This window comes from Grus americana, chromosome 12 (assembly GCF_028858705.1).
Source record: "Grus americana isolate bGruAme1 chromosome 12, bGruAme1.mat, whole genome shotgun sequence".
Classification (NCBI taxonomy): domain Eukaryota; kingdom Metazoa; phylum Chordata; class Aves; order Gruiformes; family Gruidae; genus Grus; species Grus americana.
The window spans coordinates 16,339,153-16,358,227 of record NC_072863.1 but is presented as its reverse complement, the minus strand read 5'-3'; the positions used below and the strand labels follow the sequence as shown (position 1 = coordinate 16,358,227).

The 19,075-nt window shown below is 42.4% G+C and overlaps 1 protein-coding gene across 4 annotated transcripts in view; it reads left to right on the top strand.

Moving 5' to 3' along the window:
• The window catches only part of IL1RAPL2 (interleukin 1 receptor accessory protein like 2), a 396,885-nt gene that overhangs the window by 159,416 nt on the left and 218,394 nt on the right, over positions 1–19,075 (top strand). The window contains exon 2 of one of the 4 annotated variants that reach the window (XM_054840040.1): positions 2,730–2,803. The exons of the other annotated variants lie outside the window; for them this stretch is intronic. The gene's annotated coding sequence lies outside the window, so the exon portion shown is untranslated. The remainder of the gene's footprint in view (positions 1–2,729; positions 2,804–19,075) is intronic. 4 annotated transcript variants of the gene reach the window in all.

The following is a 19,075-nucleotide window of genomic DNA, read 5'->3' as shown; positions in this document are numbered from 1 at the left end:
CCCAACACTAGAGGTGCCTTGGACAGGGTATGTATTCATTTATTTGAGGACATATCACCTGATTATTTGAAAATTACTGGTAGACCTGAATCTGGTCCTTGAAAAGTCTGCCAGAAGGCACTTATCTTTGCTCTTTTAGGACATCAACAATTTTCCACCCATCCCGTCTCATAAGAATCGTATTGAATTAGTGTTAGTTGTCACCAGTAGGGTATGAAAGAATGATCATATTAGAGACTGTCACACCGTATTAGCCAAAATTAATACTGAAAGAATATGATAAAAAAAGTATCAGTGTTTCAAATGCTGTATCTTATTAGCACAGGAAGCTTTCTCCTAGTAAAGCCAGTGTTTTCTCCCTCAGTCCTGCTTGTTGATGTGAGATGAAATGCTATGCTCCAGTTCCACAGGATGCTAATGCTCTGCAGAAAGGACTTTACCGGAGGAGCTCAAGTAACAGTATGCTTTGGTCAAGGTTTGGACCACTGTTCGCCTTAACTTTCTAAGGTGCAAGGTAGGAAGGTAGTTATCATTTACAGCTCCTGACATGTCAGTTTACAGCCTGACTTATTCGTGTAGGGCAGCATCAATTTTTTTCATACTGAGTGGACTGTATTTGCAGAAGTTCAGCAAATGTCACGTGGGGGCTAAGGTGGAGCAGGGGCGACGGCTGGGGATGACGAAACCCTTCATCTATCCTGGGGTAATATAAACTAGACCTGAATTACACTCAGAAAACTGCTTGTGGTTTATGTAGCATGCCTGGCCTTTCACCCTGCTTTTTTAAAGCTAGCCAGAGTGACCTGCTTGTAGAAGGGAAAACAACTTCAAATGAAGTTGCCACCACCTGGCTGGCTGGGGATGCCAGCTCCTGGCTGCAGCCAGCTGCCTGGCACTTGGCAGCGCGAGTCAGTGTTCCTCTGTATTTTAGACACAGAAATCTCCTGCCTCTTTGGATGAAACGAATTAGTTTTTTCCTATAAACTTGAATTAGATTTTGTGGTAATGACATGGTATTATGCTGTGTTAGCTGCATAGCAAAATATCCTGTCCTGTACCTGATGCAGTTATTGTTTTAAAGCTATCAATGTTAATGCACTGACCTGGAATCTTTGTTCATTTTCAGCTCAGAAGCTCTTTTCTCTGAGATGCTTTGCATTAATGAAACACATTTCAAAGCTGGACAAAAAGCTAAAAAGAAAAGTTGGAAATTAATTGGGGGGAAAAAAAATGCACCCTTAAAATCTAAGGCAGAAAGATTTCTAGGCAAAAGAATTTGCAAGCTGCTTAATCTGCTGCGTGAAAGCTCCTGTGTGCTGATTGCTGAGATTGGGGACTGGGATCTTTGTTTGCCCCCATTGGGAACCGGTAGCTCCCCAACTTCCTTCAGCTGCCCCGCACAGCTCTCTGCAAGCCAAGCCCCTGGCTGGCCCTGCTTCTGCTCCTGCTCCTGCTCCAGCTCTGCCTCTGCTCTTACAGGAAAGCTGTTATCGCGTTTGTTTTGGTTTGTTTTGCTTTTTCCTGGAGGAAATGATGATTTTGCAAAATGGTGATTTCTTTTGGAATGCCACGGTGAGGAAAGCTCCTCACCAGCTCTCGCTTGATCCCCCACATCAGCTGTGCCGTGTTGCCCACCGAGAGCGTGTGGGAAGGAGTATGGGAAGGAGGCTCCTCTTAACCCGCAGGCGTGCAGCGCTGCCGTGAGGGGATGCACTTGTCTGAAGGGAAGATCTAGAAAGGGACCTGAAAAAATACTGCTTCCAGGAGCTTTCTAAATATTTTCTTAGTACAGGTCTTGATGTAGTTCATCTGAGGTCAGGCTGTATGTCAGAGACCAAGATCTTTTTCTGGTCTGTGATACATTTGTCTGTCTTTCAATTCAGCTGGTTTCCAAGAGCTGCAGAGAAGCCATGGCTCAGAGGGGGACGGGCAGCTGTGTTCCTTGCTGCTCTTGGAAGTGAGTGGCTCTGAACTGTGCTAAAAAGGGATCAGAAACAAAAGGAGGCATCAGTGCATCTTGTAAGGGGAGAAAAACTTACGTACAAAAAAGCGTAATTCCTGTAGACATCACAAGAGCTCTGTTGCCTGCATCTTACCTTTGACTAATCAAAATCAAACGCGAAGGGAGTTGCATTTCTGTGCCCTATTTTTGAGTAGAGTGGGTGATACTGTAGGAGTCTGGTTATACTTTAGCAACAACACCCAATTAAGATGAACAAAGGTATTCCACAACCTAATTCAGCATTTTTGTGGCTGGGCCTCTGCAGGCTCTTGAATATGCTTGGACTGCAATTTGTATTGAACATCTGATTAAAGTTTACTGCTTGTAATACTTTGGTCACTGAGAAAATAACTACCTTGGTTAATTCAATGTATTAATATACCAGCCTTCCATGCAAGCATCTACCTGCTGTGCTGGTTGCCTCCTCTGCTTAAACCATTATGGGCGGAGGCCAGATCCTGCATTTGTGCAGCCCTACCTGCGTAAGGTGATGTGAAGCCGGTACGGTTTAAAAGAATCACACCTGCCATGTGCAGGCGTTGTTGGATCTTTCAAAATGTCAAGTGACATGAAAATTGTCAGCTGTTTTATGATTGTGTAACTGCTGAGGTTTGTGCGTGGATTATCACAGGGACTGCGTGTCATCATGTAATGCATGACGCATCTGTGACAAGCACACCAAAACAGATTCCCATCAGCTCACAAACATGCATCGTTTCATTTTTAGGATGTGCAGGTCTGTGCTGAGGATCAGAAAAGAGAATTAAACGCTGGAGCTAACCTTCAGCGGTTGCAGCACACGTAAGCAGATTATGCAAAAATGTTAATTTTTTATTATTAAATACCACTTTAGGGAGAAGAAGCCCTTAATACTCTGGCTAAAGACTCTAGTCACACTAGATTAGCATTGTTGTACATTAATAATAAAAATAGCTGGGTCTGATTAGTGTCAGTTAAAGTTTTCTGAATGAGAGATATAACTCTTTGAATTAAACTGCTTGAATAGCAGCTAAGGATTCCTGAGGAATAATTTGTATTAAAAAGTTAAGACCTTCACTACTTTTCTAAAGGAAAATCTATCGCCACTGTAGGAATTACATACCCTTCACGTAGCAGCATGAAAAGAAAGGAACTTCACAGACCATAAAGTGTAATAAAGGAACATCTAAAATTGATTTTCATTTAAGTAGATTACTTATGTTTTCCTCTAGAACAGGGAAAGCACGCTCTGATCTTCATCACTTTTCACAAGCAGACCGGCTAGTTTGATCCAGATGTCCATCATTAAATGCACCGAGCCACTCTCTCCAAGCACATGCTTCCCTGAAAGCACATGCTTCATCTTTGCATCTGAGAGCATTGTGTCCAAAATAATTTAAAAGAAAAAGGAGACAAGACTTCTTGGTTATTCCCATCTTAATGGTTGATTTGTAGGTTAATTTGGGGTACCTCATTTAATTCTTCTGTCATAGAGGATCCATTTGTGGGAGGGATTTGGGGTAATGTGCAGTTCCCAGGCCCATAGCAGGTAAGCCATTAGGCTGTAGTAGGTTCTCATGGGAGCTCAGCATGGTGCTGGAAGCTCCTCCAGGCATCTGCTCCAGTATTTGCATTGGTTCATCACAGGGGTTTTGAGTGGTGTCCAGTGCATGGGTGGCTTCCCTGTGGTCTGAGTGGTTTGGGCCCAGAGCGTGTCTGTATTTTTCGCTCGTTGGGAGGTTCTTGCTGAGGGCTTTGGGTTTGAAAAACTTGTGCTCTCCACCAGAGTGTTTCACGTGAGATATCCTGACTTTGTGGAGTGTTCATTTGGTTTTCTGCCCCTGCCACTGTGCAGAATGCCTGAGCTATGAACTGTCAGCTCATATATTTTCAGTTTGGTTTGTCTGATCATTTTTAGCCTGCTTGCTTAAGGAAATGAGGATAATGTGATCACCTTGTGTGTGCGTGCACACGCACTTGTGCTGTGTCTTCCCCTGTTCCCAATAACTTACAAACCATTGTCCCAATTTGACAAGGGAGATGTTAAAGGCAATTACAATTTTATGAAAAGGAATACCAGGTACAGGTATGAATGGCGGGTGTGGAGGAGGCTGAAGGAGAAGCTTGTTTATTGGACTTCTGGGAATCAGGAGGAGGGAGAGGTTATGGATGTACCAGCCACATGGAAAGCTTTGACTCAGGCTTGCTCCTTCTGGAACCACAGGAAATAAATCCAAGAGAAAGCAGAATTTTTGGATGTGCTGGTCCCAGAACAATTTGTTTCTTTGACTAATGTGGGTTTTTTTGACAAAAGAAACCTATTTTTTAATTGCACTCATTACAAACGCCATTGTGTCAGTGTCAGAGCTGTAAATAACTGTCAGTGTGCTCAGTGTGGTGTATGTTCTGTAAGCCTTAAATAGTAATGTTGCCTCAACAAGCGAGTCTGTTTAAGTGAGCAATTCAAAGATGAGACATCCTTCTTATAGCAAGCTGCTATGCAGCATCAGAGACAATAAGGTTGTCAAGGTAACTTTTGAGTCAAGTTGATGCAAAAATGGCTAGAATTGCATATGTCTGTACTGATTCATCTGTACAGTGTAAGACTGTTGCCTTTCATATGTATCCACGGTTTCATTGTAGCTCAAAGGCATCAACATGTTTGTAAATTGGTCAAATTCTCCATTTTTTCCCAGAATTCGCAATTCATTCTGGAAAGAAACACTTGCAGGTCAAATTGGAGCAGAAATAAGTGAGTTTGGACCGTAGTCTGTATTTTTGGTCATTATCATAATTTATTTCAGAGGTTACCTTGGCACCTTTTGGCATTGTCCCTTTCAGGAGCATGTGAGATTGAGGTCTTGACCCTGGCTTCTTGGCTCCAGGTGGGCAGGGCTGTGGGGATCTTATTTTGATGCTATTTGAGCCCTTCCTCTGAGCTATGCAGAATACGGCCCACCACAGGATAACCCAACCTGTGACTTTGGACAGACCTGGTAGGCTCTGCCAGACACTGGCTCTCCTGTCCCTAAAGGGAATCCGGAGCATCTGGAGGGAAATATGGCATGGCACAGGGTGCTGGTGGTTTTGAAGGGATGACGGCAGACCAGGGGCTAGTCCTGATTTTAGGTTCTGATAATGTTTTGTTGAACTGTAGCTGAATTCAGTTGCATGCTCAAAGCTATGCAACTTTGTAAGTGCTTTTGCTGGCTCATTCAGGTTTGTTTTTAGACCACAAAATTAGGCCCTTTCATATGCTTGCCCGTTTCTGAGGTTGTTCGCGCTTCCTCTTTGACAGGTCTTTTGCTAGACACGGACATCTTCAGAGGCTGCTTTTATCACTGTAATGATGACGATAGTACTGGCTGTGCAAAGAGCTGGAAATGAGACCGTAGCTATTTCCCTGTGCACAGGCAAACAAGGTGCTATCCAGAAGAATGTTCCTTGATCACTGTGATGCATCTGCTGTAGGCACATCTTAAGAACAGGCAGTTTCTCTGTGATCGTGTGTTGGAAACCAGTTCGTTACCCAATCAAAACACAACAAAGGAGACTAAAACCTTTGCAGTGAGGATGCTTCCTTAGTACCCAGAACATGCTAAAGAAAATCAACAACTTAAATTACATGTGTTCATACCATTTTAGAGATAAGATGTGAACAGTTTTCACTTGGTTGTTGTAGTGACAGGATATTCCAGGGATGATGAAAGTTGGACCTACTAATATCATGAATTCCCAGTTCAAAACCAGCTGTAAATGTTTATTTGATGTGAAAGAGCTAATTGTACAAATCATTACCTCCAGCCTGACATGCCTCTGCTGTTTATTCTGTGGCAGTAATTAATTCTATAATTAGAAAATGTTCTGTTAGATAACTTCTCTGGGAACTCAGCCTATTGTCCAATGCAGGAAGCCTTCAAGAAGCTGAAGTGATTTGGGGATGACCTTGGCAATTTGACTACTTTCATCAGCAAGGGCTGGTTTATTTCACTTGGAGATCATTACTGAAAAATTTAGCCTTTATGAGTGGGACTAGAGATGAATCTTTCAATGCTGAGATTCAGTGCTGTGGATGGATGGATTTGCCCCTGGCCGTGCCCCTCTGCAGAAGTGGAGACCTGACCTACCTGTGCATTTGCACCTGCTTTTGATCTGCCAGCATCTGCCGTTCTATGAGAAGTTTGCATGAAATGAGTGTACTTCGTAAGGTATCAGAGTGAACACAAGAAAATCAATAAGCAATCTGTGTGATAATTAATTAGTGTGCCAGGATGAATTACTGTTTCTTCCCCTTCTGATTTGGGTCACAGTCACATCCGATTTGGGAAGTTGTCAGTTTTTCGATTATAGCTTGGTCTTTGTTATTGGCATGTTTTTTTGCTTTTTTCATTTGATGTGACCGGAGTGAAGGACTGGCAGATAGAAAATCACACTGTGCAAACTTGCTTGTCATGGGAAGGAGACAATATTGAGCTCAGCACCCAGCAGAACCTGTTCATGAGGAGGTGTACTGTATGCTGATCTGGTGCAGAAGGGTTGTTGCTTATGAATGTGATACAGCTCAAGAGGTTGACCAAGCTCTGCAGCTTTGGTGTCCTTTGTGCTCCTCTACATTTTCCTCTCTGAATTTGGAAGTTAATTATTTACTGTAGCCCTTGAGAAGACTGGCATGGTGCTGTGGATCTGCAGGGATGATGTCACAGGCTGTGACGGGTAGTGGTTCCCTGCTTGCTGGCCCCCCCCCCCCCCCGCCCCAGCTCAGCAGCAGGCTAGTTATTTTCTCATGGGGCTCTCTGCCCTCTTTCCACTAGTGTTGCCCTGTGCATGCTCTGCATCGGCTGGTGTGACTTGCCTCTGGTCTGCGTACCCCCTAGTACTCGCCCGTCGCCACGTCACAGGCTGAAGCAGCAGCCTGGGGCCAGCAATGCCAGGTCCTTACTACTGTAACCTGCTCCAGTCTGCAGGCTCCCGTCTCTTCAGTTTTCCTTGGAACTCAGATGTCGTTCCTGGGAAACAGAGTCTCTTCATCCCATATGTTCATGCATATTCACCCACTACCATCCCAAAATACACATGTAGTTTGGCTTGCTTTCAACTAGACTTAACATGGGAGTTATTCCTCAGGGTCACCTTCAAGCTTTTTACTCCCTTCTCCGGGAGGGCTGGTATCGTGAGCTTTCCAGAGACTCCCGCGAAGGCAAAGCAACTACTAGCTTATTATCAAGCTTCTGGTGTAAATTCCTGCCCTTGCTATCCTGTTTCCTTTCTGTAGTCACACAGAAGACTAATTATATGTGATAGATTAATGAACTCATTTTGTAAATACATCAGGTAGTGAGATAGATGCCTACTTAACTTTCTCAATGAACTTCAAGAGCCCAGATTTCCCTTCTTTCCAACAAATTGGCTTCCATCAACAGAAAAGAGCCTCTCAAAGCATCTCTGCCAGGTCCCTAATGATAACAAATAACTACGCTTTTTACTTGATAGTAGACAAGAAAAAGCACTCTACATCTAACACACTGAGTGTTTAGTAAGGATCAGAAGTGAACTGGTGATGAGCATCTGGAGCTTTATAAATTATGTGTGCAATTGAATGGTGGGTTTTGGGTGGGTTTTTTTTTGGGTTTTTTGTTTTTTTTTTTTTTTAAACAACTAGTTGTTATGATGTCTGAAAGGATTCATAGAAAATTAAGTGACTCTGGAATTTTCATCAAGAATTACTTTACTTACGAAAGGCAGTTTTATTTTTCTCCATCCTAACTCCTAAATTTTCAAGGATTTTTCAGTGTTCTTCCTCTTAAAACTGGCTTTCTTACTTTTTTTTTCCAGAAACTTTGGAGAATATGGAATTTATTTCCTATTTGTGTCACTCTTAATGTATTTTCCAATACAGCTTTCAGGGCATCAAGAGCTCATCTTTATTAAAGGTCAAATACTGAGAAGCACTGAATAGCTGAAATTTATGCTAGGGATGGTCATCAATGAGGTGTAATTACTTGAGAACTGTTTTGGTCTGAAGAAGTTAATGATATTTATACATGAACTTCAAGCATTTTTATGAAAATGTAACCCTAATAAGTAGCTGTTGTTATTGCCCCTACTTTGAGTCTCTCTGTACTAGTTATGTGATTGCCATCCTTGTGGTATTTTAACCAACTATGTTTTAGGTGGACCAAACATGGTTTCAGAGGTATGACTAGCATGTGTGAGGAAGGGAGATCTGATTTTTCTTTATATTTCATGGAATCAGAAAGAACACCTTGTGCATACGATAAATATTCTGAAAGACTTCTAAACACATTCAGTGCTTTCTGACCATGCTAAGATAGATTTGTAGCACCAAGTTTAAAATCTGTGTTTTTTCTTTAGACTGGTCCAAATGCAACTTTTGAAAGAAGCCCAATGGAGGGTTTCCTCCATCAGAAGACCGCAGGTCATGGCCATCAGAGTAATTCTAACATGGCTATAAGTGCATTCAGGTAGAAAAACCCTCAAACCGATTCATACTCTGTTTCAGAATCACAGTGCCATTACAAGGAAATTGAAGTTTGGCCCTCAGCGCATTGTGGAGGCAGTGGCTTCTCACTCAACGTCTGTCTGTTATGTCTGTCACATTTTCAGGAACTGAAAGCAGAGAGTCACATGCTGCCTACTCAAACCCAGCTAAACTGCTGCTCCATTTGTAAGGAGTCATTTGGTTTTAATTAGCAGAACCTTTTGGATGAGCATATTGATACAGTTGAATGTCTCTGGTTATGCGGAGTCAGGTTTTCTCTGGTTCCTGTGTGAAACTCTTTTTTCTTCAAGTGCAAGAGTACAATGTTTATTTATAAAGCAGCTTTTGCCACAAGTTTCTTATCCAACCCCAGCTAGATAAGTTTAGGTTTTTAAGCAAATTGTATTTGGCAGAGGTTGGCTGGAAGGCATCAGCTCAAATGTGATGTAACTTTTATTTTAGATCGAAGCCAAGGAATTGTTTGGTATCTCTATGTTAAGAAACAGGAGGTGAAAGACCTTAATGAGAGTAAAGTGCAAAATTGTGATTTAAGGTACTACTGTGTGCCAGCTTAAGTGATTGGAAAGTAATATAGAAAACCTTCTAGTTTTTCCAAACAATGATGGACTAATTATCCTCCAGTTGTCAATAATTCAGGGGGAATGAAGGGGTCTAAACAGGAGCTGAAAATTGGAAATAATCCAGAATGATGGAAGTGCACATCGGTAATGACCATCCCTGCCCTGAACTCCGACTGCTGTGGAGAAAAATTATTTTAGCTTCAGGCGCTGTGTTCCCAACACAGTAGTAAAAGTAATGGATGTTGGGTAGCTCCTTAACTTCAGAACATCTCCAATGATCAAGTTATTCGCATGGCAGTTACTTGTGAAAATGAACCTGGAGTGCTTTGAACTCAGTAGTTCAGGCATAGTTGCTTCTAAACTGAAATGAGGATGCTCTGAGTTGGGCTCTGACTGCAGTCCTGAGAGTCCCCCAAAATAGTCCTCTTTCACCTGGGCTTTCGAACCCTTCCAAGCACAAGTATCTGCCTGAGCTTTTGCTCCTGACACTTCACATCCCGCCCTTTGCTCACCAGCACTATACAGCTCACACTGCCAAAGTGAAGGCCTGGTTTTGTTTTGGGTAAGAGTTTCCAAAACCTGAGAAACAACTGTGTTTACAAAAAGCCACTGAAATAGGGTTTTGATGGTGAAAAAGTGTGTAAAGGCTCTTGGAGAGCTGACTTCCCAGTTAGACTGGTAGCAGATGAGTAATAGCTGGGAGGTGCAGACTATCCTTCGTCCTCGCCAGGCAAATCTCTGGATGAACTTATGCCACGCATCTAAACACTGCAATAGTTTCAGAAAGGTTGGATAAGCATTTGGGTACAGACCTCAAACTGGAGACCCAATTAGCAGCATTAGATCTTTTGGAGAATCGAGCAAAAAAATCTTACAGGAAGCAGCGCTGATTATCTCCCCCTCCCTCCCCAGTCTGTAAACATTACAGACTGCATCAAACCCTGAACCATGAGTGTTATCTCCAACAGTCTTCCTATTTACATGAGCTATTATAACTTTTGTTACAGAATTGTTTTCCTTGCGATCCTTTCATGATAATTAGGCAATTACTGTTAATCTAAAATTAATGCTGAACAGCCACCCAAGTGAGTGAATTCCTCTAGTTAAAGATACTGAGAGTTTTATTTGGCTGCACCGTATAATATGAAAACTTTGTGCTCTTCACTAAAAACAACAATAAATGACAATATGCATGTAAAGAAAACAGGGGTAGAAAATGCTAGATGTTTGCAGAGCAGTACTCTTATTATCATAGAATCATTTAGGTTGGAAAAGACCCTTAAGATCATCGAGCCCAACCGTTAACCTGGCACTGCCAAGTCCACCACTAAACCATGTCCCTAAGCACCACATCTACACATCTTTTAAATTCCTCCAGGGATGGTGACTCAACCACTTCCCTGGGCAGCCTGTTCCAATGCTTGACAACACTTTTGGTGAAGAAATTTTTCCTAATGTCCAACCTAAACCTCCCCTGTGCACAACTTGAGGCTGTTTCCTCTCATCCTATCACTTGATACTTAGGAAAAGAGACTGACACCCACTTGGCTAAACTACCTTCCTTTCAGGTAGTTAAAGGCTAAAGGGTAGTTCTTCCCTTCAGCCTCCTTTTTTCCAGGCTAAATAACCCCAGTTCCTTCAGCCGCTCCTCATTAGACTTGTTCCCTAGACCCTTCACCATTTTGTTGCCCTTTTTTGGACACGCTCCAGCACTTCAATGTCTGTCTTGTAGTGAGGGGCCCAAAACTGAACACTCAAGGTGCGGCCTCACCAGTGCCGAGTACAGGGGAACAATCACTGCCCTAGTCTTGCTGGCCACACTATTCCTGATACAAGCAGCTGGCTGTTAACCAACACCCCCAGGTCCTTTTCTACCAGGCAGCATTCCGGCCACTCTGCCCCAAGCCTGTAGGTTGTTGTGACCCAAGTGCAGGACCTGGCACTGAGCCTTGTTGAACCTCATACAGTTGGCCTCGGCCCATTGATCCAGCCTGTCCAGGTCCCTCTGTAGAACCATCTAGTCTTCATCTTTGGGGCAATACCAAACTTCCCTTGGCTTCCATGGTAGTAGGGTGGAAAATTGAGAGAGTTGATGATTGACATTTAAGTTATCTATCATAGAATGGTTTGGGTTGGAAGGGACCTCAAAGATCATCTAGTTCCAACCCCGCCTGCTACAGGCAGGGACACCCTCCACAATACCACATTGCCCAAAGCCTATTCCAACCTGGCCTTAAACACTTCTGGGGATGGGGCCTCCACAACCTCTCCGGGCAACCTGTTCCAGTGCCTCACCACTCTAACTTGCAGCTTTCTGGGCTGCAAGCGCACGCTGCCAGCTCATGTTGAGCTTCTCATCAGTCAATACCCCTAAGTCCTTCTCCTCAGGGCTGCTTTCAATCGATTCCTCGCCTAGCCTATAGCTGTGCTTGGGATTGCGCTGACGCACGTGCAGGACCTTGCACTTGGCCTTGTTGAACTTCATGATGTTCGTATGGGCCTGCCTCTGAAGCCTGTCAAGGTCCCTCTGGATGGCATCCCTTCCCTCCAGCGTGTTGACCACACCACACAGCTTGGTGTTGTCAGCAAACTTGCTGAGGGTGCACTCGATCCCATTGTCCATGTTGCTGACAAAGATGTTAAACAGCGCCGGTCCCAGTACCAACCCCTGAGGGACGCTGCTTGTCACTGTTCTCCACTTGGACATTGAGCCAGTGACCACAACTCTTTGAGTGCGACCATCCATCCAATTCCTTATCCAGCGAGTGGTCCATCCATCGAATCTGTGTCTCTCCAATTTAGAGACAAGGATGTCGTGTGCGACAGTGTCAAATGCCTTGCACAAGTCCAGGTAGATGACGTCAGTTGCTCTTCCCTTGTCCACCAACGCTGTAACCCCATCATAGAAGGCTGCCAATTTTTTGGACCAAATCTAGATACTTATCTTTTTCGCTAGGAGGCTTTGACTATGATCTTTTATTTAAAGAGCAGCTGGGAGATTTAGTAACTGTTTGTGCAGTGGATGTTGAATGAGGTGAGCTGATGGCATTTCTGTTCATATGCATATTCCTTAATCAGGTCAAGCCATTATGGGGGAGGAGCTGAGCCTGTATTTGGGATAGGTTCAACATTTGAATGTTGCTTTAACTGGCAGTAATTCTGTTGTACTATTTAGATTCTTCCTGTTCCCAATGGAGACAGGACTAAGATCCAGAAAGTAATTTTTATCCTAACAACTCTTCAAAGGAAACTGCATTTTTTTCTGATAAACTTAGTCTAGAAAGGTTTTCATCTCTGTTGAAGAGATGAAGAAGTTGAAGAGGGTTATTTTATTTATTTGTCCTGCTTCTCTGCTCATTGCTTTCCCAGATGCATAGATTAGTGGATAGTCTCCAAGAACATCATGTCATATCTAAAGAGGAGGAGATAGTTTTAGAAAACTGTTTCTTTGAATTCCCCAGGAGCGTGCAGCTCGGTTGCTACTTCTGATGCTGCTTTGTAGAGTTCCAGTGCCCATGAGCTGGAGTTTATGATAAGAAAGAACTATCTGAAATACCGTTACTCTATACATGAAGTTTTCTTTATGCAAGATAATGCTGCAGTTACAGAACTCTTTTCGCATTTTCCTCAGGAATTTTGTTATCCTTGGAGTCTGGAGCAGGTTAAATTAGTTTGTCGTCAGTGTACCTGCAGGAAAACCATTAATTATGTGTAAACTGATTCTATGACAAATGCTGAAGATGTCCAAAGTTTCTTTTCTGTTCCCTGCTCCACCACAGAAAAGAGTTTTAAGATGAGGCTATTGACTATGCATTTTTTCTCATTAAAAATACACCTTTGGGTTTTATTGAACTGTGTGCAGATTTCTAAGTTGAGGATATTACTTTGGGAATTTGTTACCTGAACAGTGTTTCTTCTGTTATATGTCACTTTAAATCCATCTTGATGCTTTTTTGTTTGTTTATTTATGTATTTACTTTTTAAATAGGCATTGAAAATGTTATAGTTAGAGATATCGGGAATATTGCATTTAACGATTCAGTGGAGAATCTTGTTATGACTCCACTGGTTGCATGTTCAGTCATACCATCACGCTGGCATCTTTCCTGTCTTTTTTTGCGTGGTCTTCACCCATATAGTATCTGAGTTGCAACATCTATATTCTTGCATCCATAAGGTGGACCTTGGGCATCACAGGTTGGACTACCTCTGTCACTGCTGCCCGGGTCACCCCCATGAGGGACCCTGCAGCAGACCGGGCACTGCTGAGCTCACCTGCTGATCCCTGCTGGGGGCTCCACTCTGTGCTGCTCCACATAAAACTGGTTTGGAGAGCTGACCCCAGTTCTCGTGTAAATATTTCTATTGAGAAATAAGGGTCCATTTTGCCTTTTGTACCAATAACCAAGTTCTTGTAGGACAATTTAATTTAGGCTGTACGTAAGGAGGTAACAGGACCGAGGTCCTGCCTGTAGTAGCAGAGCAGATAACCTCATCTTTTATATCCTGTGCAGCCTGTCTTCCTTGTTGTGAGCAAGCTAAATTCTGTATTTTGAAGTGTCAAGCTGAGTTATCTAAAACATCATTTAAAACCTAGGTGGGCATTTTTTTCCTCTATGGTTTTTTATATTTGTCAAGTTGAAACATTCCAATTTTGCCTTGAAAGTTCGTCACGGTGAAAATGCTGTTTGGCTTCTAATCGTAACAGCTAGATGTTAGGTAGAAGCAATATATTTTTCTTGCTTAAATAGCCCCAAATAATTTCTATTTTAGATTATGTAAAAGTCTGTTCTGTGTTCCTAAGATGAAGGAGAAATTATTTTTTTCTTGAGAGATCCACCTGCGGGAAAAATTGCCTTTCACCTGTGCTTTTGTGCTGTGATTGTAAAAGCACCTCTTAGGAGACCTCTTTCAAGTTTCCATTTGCCCTTGGGGAGTAATGATGTGGGGGATCGCTTCTGGAAGGTGTGTTTATAACTTGCGGTGCTTGCAGCTAACTGAAGGTTTACTGCTGTTGTGTTTCGTTAATGTGTGGCTGTCGTTTGGCTCTCAGCTATGCACTTCATTGTGCAAAGCCATTTGGACAGAACAGGCTGATATAAAATTATTCCAAGACAAATGTGAATGAGAAACCTTCTGCATTTTCTATATGAAAGTTTGATAACCCTCACATGAACGTTGCGTTTTTTAATGTCAACAAGCATTACAGAGTAATTTTAACATCCAGTATTTAGTATTATAAAAATACAGCTAATATATGCATGTACTAAAGATGCTGAAATGTATGATCTTGTGAGGGCGGAGTGCAGCTCTCTGTATATAGTACTGGATTATGTAGGCACAAAATTCCCAGTGGCATTTGGTTGCCTAAATCTTTTTAAAAACCCAGCCATAAATATCTCAATTTCTTCCCCCTCCCCCCTTGCCCCAGTAACCCTTAATTATGTTAATATAAGTCAAGTAAATCTTAGTGGAAATATAAAAATGGACCAAAGTTACAACACTGAGTAAGTAGTACCTTCAAAAGTTGGGACATCATGATATTTGAGTTTCAATACGAGATCGCAGGTAGCTGGAGTTACCGAGAATTTGTTGCTGTCATGAGATTTGGGGGTTGAAATGGTGGCTAAGATAGGACCAGTCGTCTCGAATCCAAAGGCTACTCCTGCTGGGACCCAGAAGACAGGAGCTCCACATCCCCTCTCTAACAAAAACAGGAGTTTTGAAACTGCAGTTCTGGGTTGTGTCAGGATGGAAGGCAGAGCCTGTGGTGTTTGTGATTGCCACAGGCAACTGTTAGCTTTGGGCATCACACTTTTAAGGCAGAAGTGCTGCTTTTGTTATGTGGGGTAGTAACTCCAGCATTATGCATGGATTCCATGGATACCAGAGTAGATACAGAGGGAACAACCAAAATCAACCTCTGCTTAGTCAAAAAAATCAAAAGAGGACATTTCTCTGTTTCTGAATTATAATGATACAGGAGGAATTTCTTTTTTTCTTACTAGGGTTGGAGAAAATATTACATTGCAGGCTTACATGCATTTGAGGCTGAGTGCAGCAAGAATCAAGTGAGACAGAGAAGAGTGCCTTGTAAGGAGCATCCATAAGTACTCATTTGATTTCTTTTTATTCCTCCGCACTCGTTCCTCATTTTCTTTCCCTGTTTGATGTTGTTCTGTCAGTGGTACTTGATCCTGGTTGCTCTTTGCAGCAGGACTGTGCTTGCTGTGGCTTCAGATCCCATCACTTGCCGCACACTGTCTGGTCTGCAGTGGGTCCTAGAGGTGGGGTGCACTGAGAAGGAATTGAGAGCGTCTGCAGCCAGATGCCGTGGCACCTCAGAGAGCTTGTACCTCCTTGCCAGTTGGTGAAATAAGGTTTGTTTCTTGCCCAGGAAACAAATGAAGAGCTGTTAACCACCATCCATCTATTTTCACTAAGATTATAAATGTAAGTAGTTAAACTGCAGGTTGATGGTGATCATTTGTTAATGTGGCAGTGTGAGAAACCAGCCTCTTAAATCAGACGTTTTAATGTTTTAGGCAGTGAGAATTTTTCAAAACTGTTACATTTGGGGTGCTATGTTCTTTTGTCTTTTTCCACCCTTATTTTTCAATTTGAGTTATATTTGCCTTGAGGAAAGGTGAAGTGAAGGACAAAAGGTGTCAAAGATGTTACAGGGGTCCTAAGTCAGCTTTGGAAAGAGGTTCTGAATGGGAGGTTTGACAGTCTGCTTTGTCAGGGCAAGTTGTTGCATTAGGAGTCTTTGTATTACAACTAAGAGCTCAGAGTTGCTTAAAAATTTATTTGGAAATTGGTTTTCAGAAGTGACATTTTTACAAGAAAATCTGTGTTTTCTTTTTAATTCACAATGAAATTTCAAAACGAAGCTTTTTCCTGAAAGTTCTATTTAGAAATCATAGAAACACAACAGTTATCTTTGTTGTTTTGTTGTTTTTCCCCCCTTCCTAATTTCAAATAGCTGCCTCCTTCCATTCCTGCCCAGCAGGAAAAAGCTGAACTGTTTAGAAAGAGGGCAGTGGAAATGAACCACTTTCACAATTTGACAGCCCTGTCCTTTTCCCGTTTCCTCCTTTTAGGAAAACAGGTGAAGGTATTAAAATGATCAAGTAGGAGCTAGATTTTCCTGTTTCCTGGTTTTGATACATTTCCAAAAAATTTCCAACAGAAGATCAGTGTCAAGAACTTAAATCTCTTGTTGATGGGTGATTACTTTGCAGATTTGACCACTGCGGTGATTTCTGTAAACCGAGGACATGGAAACGGAGCAGTGCTATGCTGAGATGCTAAACTGCTTGTGATTCCAGGTAGTGTGTTGGGATTTTATCTATTCCGCTCTTCCTACCGGGCCTATTTTTGCTATCTCTGCATAGCACTGTGTTGTGGGTGCGTTGTGCATATGGGTAGGCATATGCCACGAGATGATTCTTTGGGGGGTGTTAGTCTATGGAATACAAAACCTTTTTGTCACTAGACCAGTCTGGCATTGCTCGTCTCTGAGCAATCACAGGATAACTCGAGGGATCTGACACAATTAGTGCTGAAAACAGTGAATCAGTTTAAATACTGATGTTTTGGAAAGGATCTTGTATTTGATATCGAATTTAAATGCTGTGATTCTTTGAACACTAATGTGGATTTACAGCTCTTGTACTTGTTAAGAAAGCTTGACCTAGTAATGCACAGGTAAAAATAATTCAATCGCAGTGAATGTACATACTGAAGATCAAGTAAAAGCAAATGAAGCAGATCACTGAATTTATGAGAAATAAAGTTATTGGATAAAATTCTACAGTACATACCAACTCCATATGCTGTCTTAGTAATGCTATAATTAAGCCAAAGAGTCATGTCAAACTGGCCTTTTCCATCTGCTCTGTGATCTGCTCAGGGAGCAATTTGGAAAGAATGACAGCTGACCTCAAAACCGATGTGTTTGGTTAATGTACGTTCCACCAGAGCTGATGCTTAACCAAAGCTCATCCACTTTCATATATGGATATGAATTGTTCTTCGTTTAATTGGAAAAATCAAAATTGGGCTTGCTGTGAAGCAGGCTTGTTCAAAATTTTTGTTTCAGTAAATGCCTCTTGGTATTAGCTGAGCCATTTGATGGCTCATAAGAATATTCTTCCATTTTATTTGCAGCTATGTAAACTGCAGTGTGATGGCACAGGTTTAAAATAGCACTGTTGGGTGTTTCTGTTCATTTTTTATAGCTTTTGCCAAAACAAGCCTGTTAATAATAAAGTCTCAAAAGTTCAGTGTGAATAATTGACATGTGAGACACGTGAAACTCAGCCTATATTTATAATACTAATTGATTTCATTTATTTTGCATCCCCTATGAATTTCTCACTGCCAGTCTTGCCATTATCTTAATGTTGTTGTTTCCAATAACACTCAGAAAAGTCATTTTAAAGGCAGGGGGTCTTTCAGCACAGATGCATCAGGTGTAAAGCTTCCTTTCCTCGGCGGTGATCAAATTGGCTAAAGGAAACCCCGTGGAATGGTACAGCTTAAAAACCAGGGTCCGTCCATCTGTTTGAATCTGTGTTACCTTGTGAAAGTCTGCTTAATGCTTGCTCCCACGAGTGTCTGTATTCAGATAATGTGGGCATGGTGTTTTGTTGTGACAGGGAAGTGTGAAAAATGTTAATGCTGAAATCAGTGCAGTATCTGGAAGGTCATAATTATTCCTATGGAAGGATAGCAAGACCTGCTTGCCAGTGACAAGCTGCAGTTAGACTTTCTGATTAGGAAAAAATAGTTCCATCTGCACAGTCAGACTGCTGGGAACCTTGAAACCCACCCCATGCGTTAAAGCTGGAGGCAAACATCTGATCTTTGGAGACATTTAGATCCATATCTGGGCTTCGTATCTGGCAGTGCTGCTGTGCCTCGAGCTGATGGAATCTGCAGGGCTTCCCATGAGCTGCTCGCCTTCCAGTTCTTTAAAGCTAGAGCCATCCACCTTAAAAATGTGGATCTTACTCTGTAGTTAGTGACTGGCTCCAATTTCTGCCTTCCCATCAAATAGAAAAAACTTACTAAACTCTTCTTTGCAGTCAGAGAAAACAAGATAGACAAACCTAATGTGCCTCCTCGTACATAGTTTCTGCTGGCCTGGCATAAGAAAGCAGTAGTAAAACACTTCGATGGAAAAATCTAATTTCTGACTCTACTTGGTGAGCAGAGTGAAAATATAAACGTGGTTGAGAATACTCTCAGTTAATTGTGTATTGCCTGTCTGGCTGATGGGATCTGCCTCTGTGTCTGGTGGGCAGAGAATCCTGGTAAGTGCCCATTCTCTAAGTCATCCACAGATTTTTAGCACCTGCCTTACTTCAAAGTCTTCTTTAAAACAGAAGTGGAGTCTTTAATCTGAGCCCTCCCAAGTGTCCTTCCCTCCCCCGCCTTCCCTGCATCTCTTTGGCTTTGCCATTTGTGCTGTAGCCCAGCCTCAGTGATTTTGGTGGAGAGAAGAGACGCGGCTGTAGCGCTGGTGTCCCGGGACAGCCGCAGTGAGTTGTGCTTTTCCCTGCCTGCCACTGCTGTTGGCGTCTCGGAGAGAAATTTTTCCAAAGTCTTTCTGAAGTCTTCAGCAGCTTGACGTTGGATGTTTCAAGTCACCGCACACTGCGGGCTTTTACCAAGGGCTTTGTTCAAGCTGAAAGCAGTTCCAAGGTGAAATTCAACCAGTGGAATGTGAATGAAGCGTGGTCACTTTTTTTTTCTTTTTTAACTTCTTCTGATTTATTGGACAAAACTGTGTTTGGGAAATGTTTTTCACTTGTGTTCTCTCTGCTTTTCCTGCTCCCTCTTCTGAAAGGTGAATGAATAGACATGACCTGCTGCATCCCAAAGTGCCTGTGCTCTTCCCAGTGCATAGCAGGGACCTTCTCTTTAGCCCAAATGGTCTTATTCTTGCAGAGGTGACAGATTTTCTGTGTGTAAGCAAGTGCTACCTCAGAAATCAGGAAAATTAGA